The sequence below is a fragment of the Schistocerca nitens genome, chromosome 3, assembly GCF_023898315.1.
Source record: "Schistocerca nitens isolate TAMUIC-IGC-003100 chromosome 3, iqSchNite1.1, whole genome shotgun sequence".
Classification (NCBI taxonomy): Eukaryota; Metazoa; Arthropoda; class Insecta; order Orthoptera; family Acrididae; genus Schistocerca; species Schistocerca nitens.
The window spans coordinates 780,121,909-780,146,906 of record NC_064616.1 but is presented as its reverse complement, the minus strand read 5'-3'; the positions used below and the strand labels follow the sequence as shown (position 1 = coordinate 780,146,906).

General features: G+C 39.6%; 1 protein-coding gene across 3 annotated transcripts in view; it reads left to right on the top strand.

Annotated features, from left to right (window-relative positions):
* Window positions 1–24,998, top strand: part of LOC126248792 (presequence protease, mitochondrial) — a 93,833-nt gene that overhangs the window by 11,173 nt on the left and 57,662 nt on the right. Inside the window, exon 2 of one of the 3 annotated variants that reach the window (XM_049950176.1) lies at window positions 15,663–15,862. The exons of the other annotated variants lie outside the window; for them this stretch is intronic. The gene's annotated coding sequence lies outside the window, so the exon portion shown is untranslated. The remainder of the gene's footprint in view (window positions 1–15,662; window positions 15,863–24,998) is intronic. 3 annotated transcript variants of the gene reach the window in all.

The window sequence follows — 24,998 nt, the reverse complement described above, 5'->3', positions numbered from 1 at the left end:
AACAAAGTCCATTTGGAAATAAATGCAGTATTTAAACTCATTTTCCTGTAGTATGGAGTATGGAGTACAGTTGGGTGAACCCAGGACAAGCAAAGAATGATAGACTATCCGCCAGCAAAGGTGGTCTTGGAAAGACATTGTTTTGTCAGAACAAAGTCTGAAAACAATTAGGAGAGGAGGTGGTGCATGTCACATCTAGCTGAAGACTGGAACCAGAAAGATCATGCTGTCGTGGACCAACACACATGATTTCTCTCCTATACCTATTATCGGCTGTTCAAAATGTGGTGCATAAGGGATTGTTGGTCAGCACATTTTACAGAACAAACATCCTATATGAGGTGAGTTATAAACTTTGTAAGTGGTCTGAACAGAAGAAAATCAGGTAGTAGGTCAGGGCTATAAGGTGGACATAGCAATGCTTATCGGCCCAAATTTTTTATCTTTTTGTACGCTATCACACCTATTCGAGAAGGCACACTGATATTTTCTTATCATGTGTTTCACTTTATGTTGAAACATGTTATAGTGGTACTCATTGTTCACATTAAATTTCCTATAAAAATAATAAGTAGGTCTAGAGAACCTAACAAGATCATTGGTGTTCATAGTGGTGAATAATTCCCATTTCTGGTTGTAATATGGTCTGGAAAGTCATTGATATTCCATTAAAAATCATTATTAGTTCGCAACAAATTCGGATAATGGTGACTTTGTGGTCTGGGATAAACTGCTTGGAATATGTAAAGAACATTTTGTTATAAGTGAGCTTGCCATGAATGATTTAATGCACAATTGCAACATTAACATTACACAAATCAGCTGTCGTTGGTATTTTTATAAGAGACAGTAAAATGAAAATTAGAGATGGAAAAAAAGTAAGTAAACTGTTTATTATTTCAAAAGTAATCTCCATGTGAATACATTTATACCGAGGTGAGACAAGACAGTCAGTGCCTTCATGGAAAAATGTTTACAGTTGCCTACGGGACCATGATCATACCCAGGCATGCACTTCTTCATCAAAAGCAAATCGAAGGCCACAAATGTCTTTCTTCAGGGTTCAAAAATATGGAAACCCTCATGGGGAGAGATTGAGGCTGTATGTAGGGTGCAAAAGGGCTTCACAATGAAACTTTTGCAATGTAGCTGAAAACACTTTGCAACATGTGGGCAGGCATTATCCTACAACATGATAATGCTGTCTGTCAACATTCTTGAGCACTTGGTCTTGATGGCATGCTTCTGTTTATGCAAAGTGTCCACATGACTCACATGTTGCTAAGATCGTTTCGACTGTGCTGCGGAAGTTTGACTGGGAAGCCCTTATGCATCCCACGAACAGTCCTGATCTCTCACCATGCGATTTCCATTGGAGCCCTGAAGAAAGACATTCATGGCTGTCAATTTGCTTCGGACAAAGAGGTGCATGCCTGGGTACAGTCATGGTTCCGTAAGCAACCTCAGGCATTTTTATGTGAAGGCATTGACCATCTTGTCTCACTGTGGGGTAAATGTATTAACAGTTATGATGATTACTTTTGAAATAATAAACAGTTTATTGATTTTTTTTCCATCTGTCTCATTTTCATTTGACTGCCCCTTATAAAAATTGGCTTTACAAAGTAGTTTATTTATGTAATCTTGTAGGCCATTGGTTGAGACTTCAGCTGGTCATCATTGTGCAGTGAATGTCAGTGACAGTTCTTCTTCACAAAGAAATTTACCATACCTCTTGCTAATTCTAGACGGCCGATTATCTCACCTACATACGCGTAACGTTACACACCTCCACTTAAATGTGGCACATTTGCATGCTAATTTGGAACATTAAGTTGAACCAAATGTGACATACTTATGTGGCATGATAAATACATACACAACATAATAAACAGAATACCCTACTTTTATGTCAGAACAATAGAGTAATTATCTTTGTGGTAATGTGTGACCAGTATGTACCTCCTGGGATATATCACATTATCAGCTTAAATTTTCTGAATGTAACATAAATTATAAAATTACAGCACATTAGTTAAATGCCAGAATACGCATATAAATTTAAATAAACTCCTGAGTCAGATCATTCTTTTCAAAAGTTTTTAGTGCATTTGCGCTCATTTGATAGTACCTTTTGCTTTGACTGCTACATTGTAGCACTTCACTTTCACAGACGCAGCACACTATTGGTTTTCTGGCGTCAAAGTCTAGATAGCTTGCAGTCCAGTTGCCACTGCAGGAATTCATGTCACCCTTGGTCAAGTACTGTGCTGAACATGCATCATTCCACAGTCACTGTCTATGCTGAAGGACGATAGCTGTTAATATGACTGTGGTGTAGTTGTCAGTATGTGACTTCCCAAATTCCCATAGATCAGGCACTGAACACTGGCCTCAAGGATCTTTCAGAAGCTAATGTTCACCTCTCTGATTCTATTTGGTCCTGCATAACTACTTAAACTTCAGTGTATATACAGTGTTTCCACAGTTTCTATTACAGCCCTCTAGGAATTGTAGAGGGAACTTAGTAGATAAGTTTTGAAAAGAAAATATCCGTTTGGATATAAAATAAGTTTTAACATCATATCACTTTCAAATCTCTTCCTTCACAGTACACACACAACAGAGACAATGAGCTTTGACCTATATGCTTCACAGGAGCTGCCCCAAGAGGCAACCCTGCTGTTCATTGCATGAGGTGTATCTGTGATGCCTGCTTTCATACACATGATCCACAAACCAACATACCATTTTTGCGCAGCTATTGTTGTAGTCAGACGAAGATGGTGTGTAATGACCTGAGGCAATCTGGTAAATGTTCTAGATACATGAGTTGTGCAACTCTATCGTTATGTACTGTATCGTGATGTGGAAGGTTTGAAAGTGATCCAGTCATACGTATTTCATATCCAGACAGTTAATTTCCAGATATAGTGTTCCTTACCAAAACTTTGCCTGTTAAGTATCCTCCTACAACCCATAGAAGCCTGTGATAGGAATTTTGAAACACTCTGTTTACTGACGGCTCCAGTGATGATGAGAAAGTTGGCTGTGCTTTTATGATAAAATGTTTATGAATAACACTACTCCCTCCCATATAAAATATCTACATGGTGAAATGATACAGAGCTCTCACACATCTACAACCTTTTCACATAGATATTCTTCTGTGCATTAGTTCTCACAGTAGTTTGAAGCCTGTTGAAATTTGTTATCCAACTCAACCCTTAGTCTTCGTGATTCACAATATTTTGTATGGTCTTCATAATATAGGAACCTCCAAAGTATTCCTCTGGATGCCAAGGAAGATAGGCATCCCAGGCAATGATTGTTCTGAACATTAACTGAGGAATCTTACACAATGGATCTGCTGCTGATAAAAATCCTAGATACTGAATACAGGCATGTGTCAGAAGCTGTGTCTTTAAAAAAATAGCATAAGAGTGAATAACCAATGGCAGATCCAAGAAACTTGGCTTGATGAAAGCCTCCAACAAAAAGTGGAAGTATTTTGTCCATCTTGAAGAGAGACTATAGGATCATTCTTTGTATTTTTTCTTGCCCATCTCAGATTTTGATCAAACTTGGCTTATTTGTTCCCCCTTTGGAGATAAGTAACTATACTACATCTCTGAGCAAGTGATAACAGTGGTTGCTTTTTGGATAGGCACGACTCAGGAAGTAGCTAGCTTCTGAAGAGCTACCTGTGTGAAAATGCATAGCATGCTTTTTTGGTCTTTGTTGCTATCAATGCACCAAATATGTTACGGTGCCTCAGCTGTATTCCTTGGGGAGCTGACTGAGCACCTGCTGAACTGAATTCCTTCCTTATTCTTGTCCTTTCCAAGCCTTCTGCTCTCTATCTCTAATTGTCTCATTATCAACAATCTTCTTTCCTCCATTCACATTGTAGTCCCATTGCAGCCTCCTTGTGCTTCTTCTCCTCCTCTCCATCGAGGTGCCCACAACTCATTAGTGTGTACATGGGTGGCAAGCATGGGGCCCCAAGCCATTACAGTATTCCTTCCTTCCAGTACTACACTGCTACTGTCTATTTTTTTCTCTCACTTTGTCTACAGGATGGCTTCCTAGTTGGTATACTGTCTTTTCAGTAGGACGTAGATTATTATTACTCATTTGGATTTCGCCAGATTTTGTTCTTCATCAGTTCTTTCAGCTAAATTACATTTTGTCTGATTTGAAGTTTATTCAGAATTTTACAGTGGTGTGGGGAAAGTTGTTCAATGTATCACACATTCCACCCATTTTACAGTTCTATCTTAAGCACTTTTTATGGGAGTGAATCACATTAAGTGCTTGAAGCCCAACACTATAGCCAACTGTTTGGGGGCAGGGAAGAGAGTGTCATTAGGTACCAACATAGTCATAGCCTCCTTACAAAGCAGAGAACACTGTGCTGGTGCCAGAGCTGAAACTTCCCGCATGGGGAGAGCCTCTAGTCTGAGTGTTTGACACAATCGTGGATGATCTGCAGTGAAGAGGATCCAACTTCCTTACACGGGTGGCCAACTGTCAGTACCATCCCTCCCTACCCCAGCTGGTTGACAACTCTTTTGTAGTTTTTATTTAAAATAAAACTCCCCCAGTTGTACGTACGATTTCATATTTATTTGGCTACTAGTTTCGACACTGCGTCAACGCCACCTACAGGCCCTATATAACACACCATACATAAAACAAATAATGTGAGACATCAGTAGTCTGTGAGCTATTGTACAAAATAAATATATTATAAACAAGTTATATAAAGGATGAATTCATTAAAAGTAGTTACATTTCGTTCATTTTGACTAAGATTCAATTTACCTTGACATTAGCAATTTATATGGTACAACCAAGTACTAATGAGGTTATATATACATGGTTATTTCTGTTATAGATCAATACCAGACAGTTACTCTTAGAGATAATAGTATAGGCATGAAACAGTACTAAAATTGTGTTAAAAGTGAATAATATTACCCTAAACCCTTCTTTGTGTGCACAGTTTAACTAACAAGAAAGAAAATATACATTGCCAATCAGACATATGTAAGGTATGATTCCATTGTTTATAAATAGTGAAAAGTGGGAAATGTGGAAAGGAGTTACGTTTGCATAACACTGTATCGTCATCACTATAAGGAACAAAGTGAAATAGGTTACTAAAACATCATCATTCATAATGATACGAAACACAAGCGAGGAGGAACTGGAAGAATGGTATGGAACCCAGTTAATATATTAAAAGGTAGTTAATGGTGTAAAATAAGTACATATGAGTCAATTCATTAATCTACTCATTTCAACAACAGAAATGTAAGCTAACACGCCACCAAGATGTACCATTTCAATGTCGGTGCTTCATTGAAATGGTACATCTTGGTGGCGTATTAGCTTACATTTCTGTTGTTGAAATGAGTAGATTAATGATAACCCAGATCTAAAATAATCCAATTCTTATAGGCCTGCATTAGTAAAAGAACGAATAACAGTGCTCCAAATACAAGTAAATAGGGTGTTGTCAGTCAAAACAGTTCATCACATATGTAAAATACTCATAGTTCCTCTAATAACTAATTACTAAAGAAGAGTACACAGTAAGGTATACAAAGTATAACTCTTGTATTGTTATACATAATCTAGTCAAGGGTTGACATAAGTCAACAACCACCATTGAAACTCCTAATCATCCACTTACTTGGAAGACTAAAGTCTAACGTTTATATCATCACTACACCATAAGTACTCGCTCATTTCTCCTATCTTTATAAACCTGTTCTTTTATAAAATTACTAGTTTAAATATATTGACTATCCACTCATTTACAAGAACGATCATTAGAGTGTGGGTAAAACTATACTGAATAAAAGGCCCATCAAATGATTAGGATAAAACTGGATTATAGCACTGACTCGTATAAATGGAAATATAATGTGTCAAGTATAGATTCTGTCTAAGTAAGGCTTGTTCTTTCATCGAAGTGACAACATTTGGACCTCCATAGTACATACAAACGAGTCGAGAAACATGAACTACTTGTCTTGTACTTAATACTAAAGGGAAAAAACTTTCCACCAGGGGAATCAATCCAAATACACGAGATTCGACACAATCTAGAGCCAAATTCCCATATGTAAGACGGATAACCGTGAAAATCCTTTGTAATGATTGGTATAATGGTTACCAGACATCTGGTAACCATTAACAGGACATATCTCGCGATAATGCATCATGTGATTGGAGGAATAATGTCAGCCATATTACAACACTACATTTGTAAAGGTCTATGATACTATTTATCCATATTAACAAAGAAACAAATTCAAAGCTAAGGGTTAGTTACTGTTCATACTACGGACATTAATGTTCTATACTCTGTGCAAAGGCTATCAGATGTGGTGGTTCAAATTGCAAAGATGCCTACTGATCAAAGGTTTTAGAGTCCAATTACACAGTCGTTATTACTGTGCAATAATCGTGGAACAGAACACATTGGCATCATTATTTCATTACCAGCCTACAACTACAATCTCTTGCATTGTTTAACCATAGGTGAAATATAGTCTTATTTTCTGGTGAGAATGTCGTTACTGTCACTGCCAATAACTCTTTTATGGGTATGTGTGTGGTGATCTTGGGCCTTGACCCAATGGAGAATCCCTTTTCTATACTGTAATTCCCACCTCCAGTTCTATTCCCCTACTCACCCTCTCTGTGCCCACTCTCCTGAAGACAACCTGGCTGTCTCCTAGGTCTTATCTTCATTTATTCTCATGCTTCCTTAAGTACTTTCTACCTTCCTTAACCTCTTTAGGTCCCTGCCAAGTCAACCTTGACTTTTCTTCAAATTTCTCTGAAGTTTTGTAGGGTGTCACCATTTAGCTGTATAGATATGTACTACTCTGAGAGCACAGGGATCACACTACTGGTGTCTGATCTGCGAATTCTCCACTGGGTGGCTCTTATTTAGCACTTTAAAAAAATTCTTGAACTATATCATGGTTTGATTCTTATCCACCCTAAAAGTGAGCTTTGTGAAATTTTTGTTGACAACTCTTTTTCTGGGTATGTGTGTGGCGATAATGGGCCTTGACTCACTGGAGAACCAGTGGCCCTGCACCTTCAAAATAGGAAAAGCCATAAAAATATTACCATCAACTTCAAAAAATAGTACTTCTGATTGACAGATTCATTAATTACTAAATGTAGGCTGTTTATTTACCTCGGTCTCCTTAACTGAATGTGTCGTCACGTCACACATAACATTACTTCAGTGAAGTTATGAGTCAGAGACCCCAAGACAGGCAGAGCAAGCCGAGCCATTCTCTTTAATGATCAAACCCAATCGTCTTTCACTTTAGAGAGGACATTGTTTTCATCTTCAGTCTATTTAGAGGAGAAAATGTATTTACTCTGTATTATTCTCATGAAATAACTGGAAGCAAACTATCATCTGTCAAACATTAAAATATCTGTTACATTTTGTGGGTGTGGGAGGTGATTTTTTATTGGGAAAAAGCACGAATTCCAACTCAGGAGCAGAGAAACTGCGTATCAAAAAGTAAAGCACTTTGTATAGACAATAGAAGCAAGTTTGAAAACTTTCTGGAAGATTGTTGGATGTTCATAAGCAAGAAGAAAGAGCTGTTTTGAAAAACTTGATGACACTTTTGACATAGCACATGCTAGTCCATTAAATATCACTACTGTTGAGATAGATAAACAGTGTTCAATTACCCAAGGAATGAAAGGACAGTGAAGGTTTGTGTATGGAATCGACCACTAAGTACTTAAGAAAGATAAAAGAGTATCTGAGTGAGCAGGGCAGCTGGGAAGAGACAAGAATGAAGTACGTGTCAAATTCAACAATTTGTTCATGAATTTACATTGTATATATAAATACATTTGAAAAGAAAAGAAAAATCCACTACCCATGCAGTGCTGATAATTTCACTCATAGTTTGTTCATTTAACTTGCAATCATTCATATAGTTCTTATCATTTTTTCTCAAACCAATTTGCCAAGTTCATGATACCAGTTTCAAGGAGTGTTGAACCAGAATTACTGGCACTTGATCTCAAGGTTGGTTGTGGAACATGAACTGATAAACTGTTTTGAAACTCCATAGCCACAAGTAAAAAAGAAAAGTGGACACCAAGCAGTTATTACTTCCAAACAAGCTGCTGCCTTTGATAAATGTAGCATCAGACACAGGGAAGCAGTTCACATAATGATAGCTACAAACAGAGTGTTAGTTCAAGATATCTGAGATTTTACACTTGATTGACTGAGACGAGGTTATCATTGAGAGTACCCCAGGGAAGTGTGAAAGAGCCACTCTTATTCTATATGTATATATAAATGATCTGATGGACAGGTTGAGAAGCAAGCTGTGGCTGTTTGCTGATGGCACTGTGATGTACAGTAAGGTGTTGTCGTTGAGTGACAGTAGGTGTATAAAAGGTGACTTGGACACAATTTCTGTTTGGTGTGATGTGTGGCAGAGTGCTCTAAATATAGATCAATGTAAGTGAATGCAGATGAGTAGGAAAAACAATTGAATAATGTTCAAATACAGCATTAGTAATATGTTGCTTGAGATAGTTATGTCATTTAAATATCTGGGCATATTGTTGCGAAGCAATATGAAATGCAATGAGCATGTAAGGACAGTGGTAGGGAAGGTGAATGGTACATATCGCTTTATTGAGAGAATTTTAGGAAACTGTGATTCATCTGTAAAGGAGAGCATGTACAGACTGCTGGTGTGACCTGTTCTGGAGTACTGCTTGCGTGTCTGGGATCTCCACCAGATTAGATTAGAGGAGGACATCAAAACAGTTCAAAGGTGGCCTATTAGATTTGGTATCAGTAGGTTTCCCTCTGGGACTCTGGCAACACTCACAAAACCAGGCATTTAATAAACGTAAGCATGGTCTGTAATAGGCTGTAATGCAAATTTTCCCTTTAGGGAAAATGACAGTCTTTTCATGAAACACTATTGAGAAAATTTAGAGACCCAGCATTTGTAACTGATTATAGGACAACTCTGCTGCCACCAATCTACATTTTGCTAAGAACCAGGCATATAACATGAGAGAAATTAGGGCCCACATAGAGGCACACAGCCAGTCATTTTTCCCTTGCTCTATTTGCAAGTGGAGCAAGAAAGTAAAACACTATTAGTGGTACAAGGAACCCTCTGCCATGAAGCATTCAGCATATTGTAAACTGACATGGGTTGCAACAGATGGTGATAAGGAAATGAGACTCTTGGCTGGCTTACTGGTCTGCTTTTTATTGCTTCTTCATGTTTTTACATTGAACATGCAGAAGTGTACAGACACTAGTTTATAAGTTCAGTAAGTGTAAAACATAGATGAGAGTGACTAGATTCTCCACTCACTTGCGAGAACAAATGGCCACCCCAGCCTATTAACTTCATAAGGATTCCAGTATACACAGTAACGTGTGATACTACAGATCATGACCCTGGAAGTGTCAGATTCTATTGCCCTAATTGAACGCGTAGGTTCAAGTACTCATCACAATGAAAGTGATGTAGGTACATGTAGACAAAGGTGCGATGAAACCATTAACCCTAGTCCAGAGGGAAGCTTTGCAAGTCTTTAGTTTACAAGACTGAGTATAATGCTCACTCACATACTATCCACTGTAGGCTGTTAGTCTTCTGAGGCTTGTGGCTGGAACTCTCCTTGATCCCTAACTCTCCTCGATCTGGAACTCTGATTGCTTGACGTTTGAGAGAATTTGTATGTAGCATTTTTTTGTTGTTTGCTTACAGGTGGTATGTGGCTGTGTCGCTTTCTAGCTCCAATTTGCAACCAGTGGGCATGAAATCAGCACTTTGTCAATCTGTATGACCTCTTAATCAACTAAAAAAAAAAACGGCTTGCACTGTACGTCTCTACCTATAATGCAAGGCATACTGCTAATATTCATACTGCAGTGACTTTTCTTTTTTTTCTGGGCAGATGATTCGGTCATTACAAGTGGCTTGCGGAGTATATAGATGTAGGTGTAGACAGTAGTTCTATTCACAAGTCCTGACGGAAACACTGCAAGAAAAAAACTATTGAAATCAAGAACCAATTTAAGAATAAGAAATGTAGTAAGCATTAACAGATAATTGTATGGTAGCAAGACTTCCTCTGATTCTTTAAAATTGTGGTATTGAGCAACTTCTTGGAAGTGTGTGTTTCTGGCCCCTTCTGCAGCCAAAGCATCATATGTGGATTTCAGAATTCTTTCAAAACTTCATAAATATCTCTTGTCACTTAACAAAGACTGAAAAATCATTTATGGTATCTGTCTCCTGAATGTGTCACCTATGATTTGATTTTTGTCATTGTGTTTACCTCAAAAGCATTATAGATAATTGTGTTATAGGTTGACTTAGTAAATACAACAAATTTAATAATTCGGTTGAAAGTAATTGCTTGATCAGCTACTTTAGTCTAATATTTATTAGGTTAGAAGTAATTCAATTTTTTTTTTTCAAATGTGGGGCCTAGTAGCACTGCTTTACCCTTTTCCTATGGAGACCAAATTACATTCAACTCATTTCTTTGTGTAATGAAACAAACAAGGAGATAACACAGGAAAAAAATCAAACTTGAAAAGTAAGAGCTACCCTATTCATCACAAACAGCAGGTTGTGGGTGCACGTCCCCTCTGGGACTCTGGCAACACTCACAAAACCAGGCATTTAATAAACGTAAGCATGGTCTGTAATAGGCTGTAATGCAAATTTTATTTAATCCTGCAATTAGCTAATTTTGACTACTTGTCATTGTCAAGCACCTTTAAAACCAACATGGAAAAGCACTACATTGTCTGCATATATCACAGCTGAGGATAAACAATGTGCAGTAGATACAAATGTAGGGCGGGGCAGCAAACAAAAAACACTTGCCATACAAAGTGGAGTAATTGCTGTGTACCCAATGTAATAGGGACATTACAAGTATACTGTTGTCTCGATATAACGTACATTATTAAGATTTTACAAATAGAAAACACTTTATGAGCTGATCAGTGTAAATCCAAATTGTCAAAGACAAGAGCCATTAAAAATGAAACCGATTATACAGCAAAGGATCAGAGGTTGTATTAAAATGCAAAAGCAAACATCAGAATACAACGCAACAGAGCATAACATAACACTTTTTTTTTAATTCTGCAGGAAATTCCTGATCTTCAACTCTGCTTGTTAAAAGCAGTATAAATTTCTATTTCTCCGTAGATAGTCATCAGTCTACCTTTAATAATAACATGAAAACCTCTTGTGCGTTAGGGCCATTAGCAGTATGTTTGTTAGCACATAAGTGATTGCTAAATGAAGATTTATTACTGGTACTAATACTTCTGTTTCCTCAGCCTAGTTCCAAAATTTCTCCCTGTTTGTCCCAAGTAATTTTTTCAGTCATCACAACTGACTTTATACACTATGTGATCAAAGTATCCAGACACCCCCAAAAACATATGTTTCTCATATTAGGTGCATTGTGCTGCCACATACTGTCAGGTACTCCATATCAGCGACCTCAGTAGTCATTGGACATTGTGAGAGAGCAGAATGGGGCATTCTGTGGATCTCATGAACTTCGAACATGGTCAGGTGATTTGGTGTCACTTGTGTCGTAAGTCTGTACGCAAGACTTCCACACTCCTAAACATCCCTAGGTCCACTGTTTCCGTTGTGATAGCGAAGTGGAAATGAGAAGGAACATCTACAGCACAAAAGCGTACAGGCCGACCTTGTCTGTTGACTGACAGAGAGCACCGACAGTTGAAGAATGTCGTAATGTGTAAAAGGCAGACATCTATCCAGACCATCACACAGGAATTCCAAACTGCAGCAGAGTCCACTGCAAGTACTATGACAGTTAGGTAGGAGATGAGAAAACTTGGATTTCATGCTCGAGCTGCTGCTCATAAGCCACACATCATGCTAGTAAATGCCAAATGACACCTCACTTGGTGTAAGGAGTGTAAACATTGGGCGATTGAACAGGGGAAAAACGTTGTGCTGGGTGATGAATCACAGTACACAATGTGGCGATTTGATGGCAGGGTGTGGGTATGGTGAATTCCCAGTGAACCTCATCTGCCATCGTATGTAGTGCCAACAGTAAAATTCAGAGGTGGTGGTGTTATGGTGTGGTTGTATTTTTCATGGAGGGGGCTTGCACCCCTTGTTGTTTTGTGTGGCACTATCACAGCACAGGCCTACATTGATGTGTTAAGCACCTTCTTGCTTCCCACTGTTGAAGAGCAGTTTGGGGATGGTGATTGCATGTTTCAACACAATCGAGCACCTGTTCATAATGCATGGCCTGTGGCGGAGTGGTTACACAACAACAACAACAACATCCCTGTAGTGGACTGGCCTGCACAGAGTCCTGACCTCAATCCTATAGAACACCTTTGGGATGTTTTAGAACACCGACTTCGCACCAGGCCTCATCGACTGACATTGATACCTCTCCTCAGTACAGCACTCCGTGAAGAATGGACTGCCATTCCCCAAGATACCTTCCAGCACCTGCTTGAACGTATGCCTGCGAGAGTGGAAGCTGTTATCAAGGCTAAGGGTGGGCCAACATCATATTGAATTCCATTATTACCCATGGACGGAGTGATTTCCCTAAATCGCTCCAGGCAAATGCCGGGATGGTTCCTCTGAAAGGGCATGGCCGACTTCCTTCCCTGTCCTTCCTTAATCCCATGAGACCAATGACCTCAGTGTTTGTTCTCTTCCCCCAAACAACCCAACCCGTGGAGGGTGCCACAAACTTTTTCAGCCAGGTGTCTGGACACTTTTGATCACATAGTGTAGGTCCCAGATTGCTTCATTACTTCAGCCTTGTGGGTACTATGGCATAGAGAATTCTTGATTTTGTGTGCCAAAACAAAACTTATCTGTACATTCGTATTTCAGAAAACCTCAGCTATCTCATCAGAAATGCGTCCATAGTATGGCAATGTAGCATACTTCACCTTTTCTTTAGGCTGCTCCTTTGTTAGTGTAATACAGTCTACATTCTTTTCTACAGAGGTAGTCAGTTTTTTACTGTGTATAGCTGAAAGCATTCTATTATTGTAACCATTTCTACAAGCTATTCTCTTCAACATATCTAATTCTTTACTCATTTCCATACTAACAGGAGGAGTGCTTGTCATCCTCCTTATCATCACTTGAAAGAAGGCACATTTGTTTGAATGAGGATGACATGAATCATTATGGATTATAGCATTGGTTGTCATTGACACGATTAAATAAAAATCGCATTACAGCCTACTGCGGCTGATGTTTACATTTATCAAACATTTGGAGGCTGTGGATCCCCCCTGAAAAAAACAGGTAGCTGTTGCCATGGCTGGGTGGCACCCATGGAGCAAGCCCCCAGTCAGAGCTGGTCGAACAGCTTGCCATGAAGTGATTGGAAACTTATTCAAGCCAGTGACTGCAAGGTCCTACCGATTGCTTTAAACTGGAACTCTGATTATGATGCTTGCCAGTAAAACCCCAAATCGTTCCCGCCCTTGGATACACCATGGTAGGAAGGAAAATGGTGTTTACATGGAGAGCCACAGTCACGAAAGTACCAATTCTGTTCTAGAATGAATGCAAGATCTTTTAATGACCAAACCTTAGTTCTTCATGGAGCATATCAAACATAACTTTGGAGACATGGCAACATTGCAAAAGATGTGGAGTAGCTCCCTCCAGATCGAGACGGCAGACTACACTCAGTATCGAGTCTTGCTTTTGTGTAATTCAAGGTATGCCAGTTTATTGTACTCAGTACAACAGTGACCATTATCTTTCATCAAGATTTGATATTACGATCTGATGACGAATGATGTGCCAACCTGAAGGGCATAGTTCATCATCTGTGTCCACAAAGTGTCGAAGAATAATAAGAATTCATCTGAGAGCAGGGTTTACCATTGTGTCACCAGGCCCTACTAACCCTCCCTATGCATTGTGGTGTAATAAGGGTCTCCGTTTCAGATACGTCTTCTCGAGGGCTCAGTGAAACCATCTATGGCAATTGTGGACACTAAATAGTGTGTTAGAACACACAGTCTCCATTCTACAGCATGTCAAGTCAGGACCCACCGAAAAGTAACTGACAGTCCAAGACTAGAATACCTTAGACTAATTATCATACTTTGATTCTATAAAGAAGGTGTGTGTCTTCGTGCTGTTGATATGAAAACCAGTTTTGCACCAACTATGGAGAAACCTTGCTGCTCATCCAGATGACATGTTCCCTTACCCTCCCTCATTTCCCTTACCCAGTGGCTCTCCCCTTCTCTCACCCTCCCTCTTCCCCATCCTTACCTGCCCCATCCTTACCTTCCACCCTCCTTACCTTCCCCCCTCCTTACCCGCCCCCCTCCTTACCCGCCCCCCTCCTTACCCGCCCCCCTCCTTACCCGCCCCCTCCTTACCCGCCCCCCTCCTTACCCGCCCCCCTCCTTACCCGCCCCCCTCCTTACCCGCCCCCCTCCTTACCCGCCCCCCTCCTTACCCGCCCCCTCCTTACCGGCCCCCCTCCTTACCGGCCCCCCTCCTTACCGGCCCCCCTCCTTACCGGCCCCCCTCCTTACCGGCCCCCCTCCTTACCGGCCCCCCTCCTTACCGGCCCCCCTCCTTACCGGCCCCCCTCCTTACCGGCCCCCCTCCTTACCGGCCCCCCTCCTTACCGGCCCCCCTCCTTACCCGCCCCCCTCCTTACCCGCCCCCCTCCTTACCCGCCCCCCTCCTTACCCGCCCCCCTCCTTAACTGGCCCCCGGTCCTTAACAGGCCCCCGGTCCTTAACAAACACACACACACACACACACACACACACACACACACACAGACACACAGACACACAGACACACACGTCCTTACCCACCACCCTCCTCCTTACCCACCACCCCTTTCCTTCATCTGATGCCCCTCCCAGCTCCCCATCTCTTCCCCCTCTCTCCTGGATGCTGCTTCTCTTCCCCTGCTGCCCCACGTCCTTCTGTCTCTTCTCCACTTCCCTCCCTCTTTTCAGACCTTTTTCTATCACTACCCCCCTGTTGCTTCTCTTTCTTTTTTTCAGTAATAGAACTCATACCTAATTTTACAATGTTCTTATTGTAGCTTTGTCAGTTTTTCTCATCGAGTATTTGAAAAGTCGTTCAGTATCCTTGTGCCCTGGAAGTCAAAAATTAATATTATGTGTGCTGTTACTGATTCCATCATTTGATGATGTGTATCACACTTGTGTATACAAAATGAAATCAATAAACTTCATTGTAGTATCAACCATAAATGACTGCTGCTCAAGGCCAGTGGCTGATTGAGAAAGCTTATTTATCTAACTGGTTTGTGACATATACTGCTCTTCTTTTCAGAATGAAAGATGCCTGTGAAAATAGAAATAATTGGAAGTAAATGGTAAAGAACACACATCATTGATATATTCTTAGGCATTGTTGAGCTGTGTTTGTAATTTAAAGATATGCAAATTTCTCATTTAGAAACATCATATTGAACTATTAAAATATGGTTGTGTTTTGACCAGTAACAAAATAGTTATTTGTGTGTACTTGGTCTTGCCACAAATCATGTCATTATTTCATTTACAGCTTACTTGGCAAATGGCGAATGGACGGCTTCACTGCCAAAAACAAATTTTTAGTTTTCAAAATGAGCATTCAATCCTTAAGGTGAAACTGTTGAGTACATCTTCGAGAAACACTTCTGCTACAGGCTACAGTGTGCTTAGGAAATAATTAACTTTCTCTCAAAGTCTTCCTGTACACAGTTCACACACAATATAGGGAAGGTAAGAAATCTTAATTAATTACTAATATTGTCCAAATAGTCTGTAATGAAGTCATTACTCCCTCTCCTCCATGCAGAGCTTTGAGGAGAGGCCCAGAAGTTGTGTCATTAAGGAGGAAATCAATTCAGTGACATTATTTTCTGAACCTAATTAATATACAGGATGCTACAAAAAGGTATGGCCAAACTTTCAAGAAACATTCCTCACACGCAAATAAAGAAAAGATATTATGTGGACATGTGTCCGGAAACGCTTAATTTCCATGTTAGAGCTCATTTTAGTTTCGTCAGTATGTACTGTACTTCCTCAATTCACCGCCAGTTAGCCCAATTGAAGGAAGGTAATGTTGACATCGGTGCTTGTGTTGACATGCGACTCATTGCTCTACAGTACTAGCATCAGGCACATCAGTACGTAGCATCAACAGGTTAGTGTTCATCGCGAATGTGGTTTTGCAGTCTGTGAAATGTTTACAAATGCGGAGTTGGCAGACGCCCATTTGATGTATGGATTAGCATGGGGTAATAGCCGTGGCGCGGTACGTGTGTATTGAGACAGATTTCCAGAACGAAGGTATCCCGACAGGAAGACGTTCGAAGCAATTGATCGGTGTCTTAGGGAGCATGGAACATTCCAGCCTATGACTCGCGACTGGGGAAGACCTAGAACGACGAGGACACCTGCAATGGACGAGGCAATTCTTCGTGCGGTTGACGATAGCCCTAGTGTCAGCGTCAGAGAAGTTGCTGCTGTACAAGGTAACTTTGACCACGTCACTGTATGGAGAGTGCTACGGGAGAACCAGTTGTGTCCGTACCATGTACAGCGTGTGCAGGCACTATCAGCAGCTGATTGGCCTCCACGGGTACACTTCTGCGAATGGTTCATCCAACAATGTGTCAATCCTCATTTCACTGCAAATGTTATCTTTACGAATGAGGCTTCATTCCAACGTGATCAAATTGTAAATTTTCACAATCAACATGTGTGGGCTGACGAGAATCCGCACGCAATTGTGCAATCATGTCATCAACACAGATTTTCTGTGAACGTTTGGGCAGGCATTGTTGGTGATGTCTTGATTGAGCCCCATGTTCTTCCACCTACGCTCAGTGGAGCACGTTATCATGATTTCATATGGGATACTGTACCTGTGCTGCTAGAACATATGCCTTTACAAGTACGACACAACATGTGGTTCATGCACGATGGAGCTCCTGCACATCTCAGTCGAAGTGTTCGTACGCTTCTCAACAATAGGTTCGGTGACCGATGGATTGGTAGAGGCGGACCAATTCCATGGCCTCCATGCTCTCCTGACCTCAACCCTCTTGACTTTCATTTATGGGGGCATTTGAAAGCTCTTATCTACGCAACCCTGGTACCAAATGTAGAGACTCTTCGTGCTCGTATTGTGGATGGCTGGGATACAATACGCCATTCTCCAGGGCTGCATCAGCGCATCGGGATTCCATGCGACGGAGGGTGGATGCATGTATCCTTGCTAACGGAGGACGTTTTGAACATTTCCTGTAACAAAGTGTTTGCAGTCACCCTGGTGCGTTCTGTTGCTGTGTGTTTCCATTCCATGATTAATGTGATTTGAAGAGAAGTAATAAAATGTGCTCTAACATGGAAAGTAAGCATTTCAAGACACATGTCCACATAACATATTTTCTTTCTTTGTGTGTGAGGAATGTTTCCTGAAAGTTTGGCCGTACCTTTTTCTAACACGCTGTATATGGATCTCAAAAATAAAAAATGTAGTTCTTTAATGTAAAACATTTTTATGTAAATAAAGCAGAATAAGTTATTCACTAGTGAAAAACGTGCATTTCCTCAGCTCCACCCTGCGCTAACCTAATGGAGGTTGAGGAAATGATTTTGTGATATTACACTGGGTGGTGACTTACCTGGGAAGCCCATAAAATAGGCAGTTCTCAGAACAATTGAATTCATCACATGGCTTTGAATTTGTCATTCGTACAAAAGCAAAGGATTTTTATGTAAAAAAATAATGGATTCATATTTGAACGTGCATGTTTTTAGATCACCACAGAACATTGAGACTTTGGCACTTTCTGATTAGTTTCATTGTGAAGTAGTACTTTGCCAACTTCCTCACAGTGTCATTCATGAATTCAGTAATGACCATAGTGTGAAAAGCGTCCAGTTTGATTCGTGAGGCTCTGGTGCCATCAAATACTACTATTCCATTCCAGTGACAACAGTAGGAACCATGTTCGTGTGAGGACCTCTCCTATATGAGGTTATTTCAAACTGTGCTGCCAAAAGTTCAGAGGTTGTTCAGGGATATTTCTTGTGTACTTTGGTGTAAGGGACCTGTGGTCTCCATCAGCCCATAACAGACTAATTTAAGTTTGTGTTTTACCATTATTATTACAGGGTGTATATGGCCCAGGACAGCCGGGAGATCCAGGAAAAAACCGGGAATTTTTTTCATCCGGGAGAAAACTGAGAAAAACCCAGGAATTTTTCGTTTAGTTTTCAGTAAATTTTTGTAATTTTGACTGGTAAGAATCAATACTCTAACAAAGGATATTACTGTATCCCGCTACTGCAGAATAATACTGCAAGAATAAAATGTGAACGAGGGGGGGGGGGGGGGGGGGGGACAAAAATAAAACATAAATTGCAAAGGAAATGTGCCATATACAACAACAAAACACAGTGCTCATACAAGCATTTGCCAACAGAAAAATGTGTCAAAGGCTTTAGGAAGACTATGCAATGCTTCATAACAACAAATTGCCTCCGATGAGCGTGACGTCACAACTGTTTACATTAGATTTGTTTTAGCAGTTACATGTGGGCTCATGCGCAGTAGAGTGGCGTATGAGTAGTACCTTCTCCCATTTCTGGCTACAGAAATGTGGCGGCTGCTGTGTAAGCAGTTGCAGTAAGCAGTTAGATGCAACCAGGAAAAATTTTACTGCTGTGCCCAAGCTGCCAGATTCACGCATGCGCAGTGGGCCCGGATCTAAAGGAAGGGGAGGGGGGGGGGGCACCAAATTCATATTCTCGATGAGTAAAAACATAGTTTAACAAAGTGCCTAGCATCCAGCGCATGTTGGTCTATCGATTACTCAAATGACTTTGATGCACATCCCTGGCGGTCTGAAGCGACTTGTCACGGTTCGCGCGGCTGCCCCCGTCGGAGGTTCGAATCCTCCCTCGGGCATGGGTGTATTTGTTGTCCTTAGCATAAGTTAGATTAAGTTGTATGTAAGCCTAGGGACCAATGAAATCAGCAGTTTGGTCCCTTGGTAAAAAAAAAAAATCATAAGATGATTTTTGAATGCGTGCATAGCGTATGTGATGTCTCTGTCAGGGGAATCCTCATCGCATCTAGAAATAAACTTTCCTGCGGGCAGAAGGGGACCGAGCTATACAAGCTGAGCAGAGTAAAGGCGAACGAGTGAAAGCCAATCGCTCTCTGATTATGTCGTTGATTGGGTTTGCGAATGATCAGCATTGTTATAATTACTAGGGAAATCCATAGATTCAGACTACCAGAGTGGAAATAAATGACTAACAGGAATAACAGGTAAGAAAGATTACGTATTATCTTCTCGGTGTATCCAGGAAAATGAAATGTTGTCAGAATATTTTTGGCCAGATCACTACACTAGTAAGGGCCAGTTGTACAGTCTCCATCTAGCAGCCGCTTAAGTTCTATTCTGGAAGTAGCACGGAAAATGATTTGTAGGAACATAACAACGCCTAACTGGAGAATAATCAGGGATACCTAAACCGGTGATTGTGGCTGGGTTAGTGAAGTTAACTGGCGAATAAGTTTTGACAAAGGCAGGAATAGTTCCAGAATTAGTCATGACAAGATTGTTTGTTAGAACGAGGAAGGAGAAGAAACAGGGACATCACACAAATTAGGGAAGTATATGACGATTCCAAATTTATATTAAAATCTCGTACTACTACTTTTCGATCTCATGCTCGAGAAACTGGAGCATATGAATGAAATGTGAAACTGTTTTCTAACATAAAGCTTTTTGCTTACAGTAGGCCTAATAGGCATTTTATGTTGGTCTTCATGAATTATATTCTGACGTGTTATAAAAATGACCATTTGTGCCAAAACAGTCTCGTTTATTTGGTGTGTGTTAAAATTTCTGCAGTGTTAGAAAGGCCTATTTTGTTTTGTGTAGCAGACAGTGAGAAAATATACATAATCAGATCGAGAAACCACACCAGTCTTGGGTACTATTTGTATTAACAGCCTACGCAGTATTAGACAACAATATTTCGATTTTTCATGTAGCAAAATGTTTGACGAACTTTGTTGAGGTAATAGATTCTGTTGCAGAAAGGAAAGAATGCTATGTAAAGCTGTAGCAAGATTAGAGAGAAAACATTGCTAGCAGATAAGGATTGAAGAAATGTGTACTGCATTGCCTGTCTCTTGTCTTTGCTGGTTTTATGTATCCTATATTTAATTTTGTGTCACCCAAAACAGAAAGTTGTTAGACAACAGGCAATAAAGAGTGCAAATTTTCTGAAGAGTTCTTGTTCTCCTGATTACAAATAATCCCATCCAGTATTAAGTGCGAGTGTTGTTGTTGTTGTTGTTGTTTCTTCTCTCTCTCTCTCTCTCTCTCTCTCTCTCTCTCTCTCTCTCTTTTTAGAATAAGAGGGGCAGGATGTCAAACCAGGCAACTGGTGGTGGTGGTGGTAGTAGTAGTAGTAGTAGTAATAATAATAATAATAATAATAATAATAATAACACAAAAAAGTGAAAATAGAAGGAAACAAAACCAAACATTCAACACAAACCAAAAGAAATTTTACCAGACAATAGATAACACACACATTAAAATAGACGATCCACCAAACATAACAGACATGGAACACTTCTGGAGCAACATATGGTCATACCTGGTACAACATAACAGGCATGCACGGTGGATACAAGCAGAAACAGACACATACAAGATGATACCACAAATGCCTGAAGTGATAATTTTGCAACATGAAGTCACCCAAGGAATTAATTCTACTCACAATTGGAAAGCCCCTGGAGAAGATAAAATAGCAAATTTCTGGCTAAAGAAGTTCACCTCAACACATTCACATCTAACTAAATTATTTAACAGTTACATTGCAGACCCATACACATTCCCTGATACACTTACACATGGAATAACTTATCTGAAACCTAAAGATCAAGCAGACACAGCAAACCCAGCTAAATATCGCCCCATAACATGCCTACCAACAATATACAAAATATTAACTTCAGTCATTACACAGAAATTAATGACACATACAACACAGAACAAAATTATAAATGAAGAACAAAAAGGCTGTTGCAAAGGAGCACGAGGATGTAAAGAGCAACTGATAATAGATGCAGAGGTGACATATCAAGCGAAAACTAAACAAAGGTCGCTACAATACGCATACATTGATTACCAAAAAGCTTTTGATAGTGTACCCCACTCATGGTTACTACAAATATTGGAAATATACAAAGTAGATCCTAAATTGATACAGTTCCTAAACATAGTAATGAAAAATTGGAAAACCCCACTTAATATCCAAACAAATTCAAATAATATCACATCACAGCCAATACAGATTAAGCGTGGAATATACCAAGGAGACTCATTAAGTCCTTTCTGGTTCTGCCTTGCTCTGAACCCACTATCCAACATGCTAAATAATACAAATTATGGATACAATATTACTGGAACATACCCACACAAAATCACACATTTGCTATACATGGATGATCTAAAACTACTGGCAGCAGCAAATCAACAACTCAACCAATTACTAAAGATAACAGAAGTATTCAGCAATGATATAAGTATGGCTTTTGGAACAGACAAATGTAAGAAAAATAGCATAGTCAAGGGAAAACACACTAAACAAGAAGATTACATATTGGATAACCACAGCGACTGCATAGAAGCGATGGAAAAAACAGATGCCTATAAATATCTAGGATACAGACAAATAATAGGAATAGATAATACAAATATTAAAGAAGAACTAAAAGAAAAATATAGACAAAGACTAACAAAAATACTGAAAACAGAATTGACAGCAAGAAACAAGACAAAAGCTATAAATACTTATGCTATACCAATATTGACCTACTCATTTGGAGTAGTGAAATGGAGTAACACAGACCTAGAAGCACTCAATACACTTACACGATCACAATGCCACAAATATAGAGTACATCACATACATTCAGCAACTGAAAGATTCACATTAAGCAGAAAGGAAGGAGGAAGGGGAATTATTGATATAAAAAACCTACATTATGGACAGGTAGACAATTTAAGAAAATTCTTTCTAGAACGAGCAGAAACTAGCAAAATACACAAAGCAATCACTCATATAAATACATCAGCTACACCATTGCAATTTCATAACCACTTCTACAACCCTTTAGATCACATAACATCAACAGAAACGAAGAAAGTAAATTGGAAAAAGAAAACACTACATGGCAAGCACCCTTATCATCTAACACAGCCACACATCGATCAAGACGCATCCAACACATCGCTAAGAAAAGGCAATATATACAGTGAGACGGAAGGATTCATGATTGCAATACAGGATCAAACAATAAACACCAGATATTACAGCAAGCATATTATTAAAGATCCCAATACCACAACAGATAAATGCAGACTTTGCAAACAACAAATAGAAACAGTAGATCACATCACAAGCGGATGTACAATACTAGCAAATACAGAATACCCCAGAAGACATGACAATGTAGCAAAAATAATACATCAACAGCTTGCCTTACAACATAAACTTATAAAACAACATGTTCCCACATACAAGTATGCACCACAAAATGTACTGGAGAATGATGAATACAAATTATACTGGAACAGAACCATTATAACAGATAAAACAACACCACATAACAAACCTGACATCATACTCACCAATAAAAAGAAGAAATTAACACAACTAATCGAAATATCCATACCCAATACAACAAATATACAAAAGAAAACAGGAGAAAAAATTGAAAAATACATCCAATGGCAGAGGAAGTCAAGGACATGTGGCATCAGGATAAAGTTGACATTATGCCAATTATACTATCAACTACAGGAGTCATACCACACAATATCCACCAGTACATCAATGCTATACAGCTACATCCAAACTTGTACATACAACTACAGAAATCTGTAATTATTGATACATGTTCAATTACCCGAAAGTTCCTAAATGCAATATAACACATACCGTACAGTTAAAAGGAAGTGACACTTGATCAAGGTCCGCGTCACTTTCCATTTTTAACCAGACTTAACGTCTGAGAAAGTAAAGAAATAATAATAATATCCCCTGGGGAGGTTTCATGTAGGCTTATGAATCTCATTTCATAACTGACAGTTTAGTAGAGAATGGTCAAGAAGTGACAAACTAAATTGACTTTTTCTGCGGGTTCCATTTGTTTATTGCCCTCAGCATGTGAAGTCTTTGAGCAAGATAGCAGAGTAGATGTTTCTTGTGTATGTCATTCTGGTATAATGGGCACAGTTTTTGTTAAATTTCTTAATTTAGCTGGTCTTGCTTTATCAAGAGCACATAAAGCCCTGTCTAAATTAAATGGTATGTGGGTCATTCCATGTCAGTTCAACCAGGGGCTCCAGCTCATAGTCTCAGATTTGACTGAAATTTAGTACAGTAATTCTACCATGTGTGGAACACTCGTGTACAAAGTATTGGTTTCCCCTGCCAATTAGTTCCAGAATTATGACTTGTGAAAGAAGGTGGCGTGACCCGGAAATTGCAACCCGCATCTGGCAATCTATCTTCAGACCCAACTTCAGGTCTTAATAACTTTGGAACTATTCCACACAGTCCAGTGAAATTTTTACAACCTAGTAACATCCATTTAGAGAACACACTCCATGAATTAAAACACCAACAACATATTTCTTAGGGAAAATAAAAATTCCAAAGTGTGATTAAAGAAATGTAATATGTTAAAAGGTACATATTGTAGGTGCACTCAAAAAGGGTATACATTTTTTTGTGGTAAGCTTAATGTGGCCTAAACACACACAGAACTCATCATACCAATATCAGTCACAAAAACTGAGTTACATGCACACGAAAATACAAAAATTTGAAAAATTACCTGAAAAACATGGATTTTCGAAGTGTGGTAGCACAAAAGGGACAACTGGTATCCAAGCCAAATTTCACACACTGCATAAGTAGACCATAATGATATACATCTCAAAATTTCAGCATGTTATTGCAAGACATTTGTGTACAATGGAAGTTGACAGATGTATTTGGTGATGTGGCCATTGTTCCACAACACAATTTTGTAAAAACATATCGTAAAATGTTCTGCCTCTTATCCTCTCCCACAACTGTTTAATCACTAAGCAACAACATATAGACTGATTAACACAACCTATCATTAACGTTTACTGCACCTTAACTGCTAAAAACCAGTCGATTGTGCTTCGAATAGAAGTTCTCCCACACTTTAGCTACTGTACTCTGTACATTGAGCGGCAAATTGTACTGTCTTCTTGACACTGTGGTAGGAACTGGAACTGTCATAAGAATATGTTCAAAAGGAATCCAACACCTGTCTGCCAAATGTGGCCAATGAAATGATCTTGCTGGTCCTGCTGGTGCCATGAAGTTCACAAATACATCACCTCCTGCTTCACAGCACTCTGCAACACATCCTAAGTACCATTTGTCATCATAAACAGCAATAACATAGCAACCTGGTTGTATGTTGCTGCTTTTGATTCTGAATCCTGAGTCACACTGACTGTGAAGACACATGTTGTGCATGAACCTATAGTTATAACCGGACAGTCTGCACATTGTCAGAGTCCGCTGGACAGAAGTGATGAAGGCTTCTCGTGCCTGCAACAGTTTTAACGTGTTCTAGTCTGCTTTTTAGCAACACTTCAACTGATTTCACCTCATCGTTTGAAACATAGACTGATTGTATGCCAGAGATATTTTTCTGTACCCAGGTAAATAATTGAAGAGGTGTTAGATGTGACCTTCTGTAGGGTGCTGCAGACTAGCTCGTGATGCCATGCGCTTAATGGTAGCACCAATACCATTGCATTCA